Here is a 1,441-nt window from a genome sequence, read left to right as displayed (position 1 = left end):
AAGTGTAACTAAAGATAATTTTTAGAGAAGATTTTGAATTTGTGTATCTAAATATCATATTTAGAGAAGATTTTATAAGTGTAACTAATGAGGACTTTTAGAGAAGATTTGTTAATAGTGTCACTAAAGCTACTATCTTTAGAGAAGCTTTTTCATTACCTTCTCTAAAAGTATTTTTTTAGTAACTCTTATAAACCGTCACAAATACTTTAAAAGCGTCACTAATATATATACTTTTAGAGAAGCTTTGAATAAAAAGTTGACTAACCTTTAGAGAAGTTTTGGACGTGTATCTAAAGCCTCAAATAAGCGTCTCTAAAGGCTAACAAAAACGCACCCTCCGAAAACCCTCTCTAAAACCTTCACCTACCGTTACACTGAGAAGCTCTCTGACAAAATTGAAAAGCTTATCTAAAGGCTTTAGAGAAGCTTTTAAGACTTTTAAGTACAAAACAATACCTTTTCTAAAGGTCATTTTTCTTGTAGTGACCTCGTTTGATAACCATAATGATCGTGAGCTTCACAACCTTTCACCTTTTTACCATACATCAGATGCCAAAATCACCCTTAATCTATTATTTTATTCCTTTTTTTCAAATACCCCTCACCTTCCCTCCCATTATATATACCTATCCTCACCACCATTGTTACATTTTACGCTCAAAAATCCTCTTGAACGAGAAAGGCAACCTGCAACTTATTTCTTTCAACAATGGCTTCCTCCTCCACTTCCCATGACTCGAACAACAAGGAAAGTCAAGTCCAGTCAACCGGGGACGAAAACCGTGCCCTCATTTTCCTCCCGATCAAACCCAACAACCACCACATTGATCTTCGTCCTCAACTGTTTGAAGACAGGTTCACCATCCTGGTAGAGTTCTTCCAAAACTGTATCTTGCAGCCGACCTTAACCCTATCTGACAATGAAGTTCTGTAACATCTCACTTAAGAAACCCAAGGTTACCAATTTTTACAAAATCTCCAATAAAATACAGTTTATTGATTGTTAGGAACAAAATTGATCTTAATTATTCTAAAAGTTTTATCAAAGCAATCAAGGATGGAAAAATCTGAAGATGCTGCTGAAACGCCTAAGTCTGGAGGAAGACCAGAGCCCCTATGGACGGACCAGAGGCTATGAATGGACAGAGGCTATGAATGGACAAGAGCCTATGAATGGACCAGAGGCTATGAATGGACCAGAGCCTATGAATGGACCAGAGGCTATGAATGGACCAGAGGCTATGAATGGTCAACACTTTGTAACACACAGATCTGGGTTTAACATTGATTAGCCTCGAAATACGGGATATTAATTTTTTAGAAAAACTTTGAAATATCCATTCTATTTTAGTAATAAAACCACCTCAAACACAATTCCAAACCGGATATAACGGAGTTTTTACTTACAACCCGAATTAAGTAGCAAAAGAATACGACA

This window comes from Cynara cardunculus (genome assembly GCF_001531365.2).
Source record: "Cynara cardunculus var. scolymus isolate 2C chromosome LG 5, CcrdV1, whole genome shotgun sequence".
In the NCBI taxonomy this organism is placed as follows: domain Eukaryota; kingdom Viridiplantae; phylum Streptophyta; class Magnoliopsida; order Asterales; family Asteraceae; genus Cynara; species Cynara cardunculus.
The sequence above is the reverse complement of the archived record's forward strand: the minus strand, read 5'-3'. Positions refer to the sequence as shown.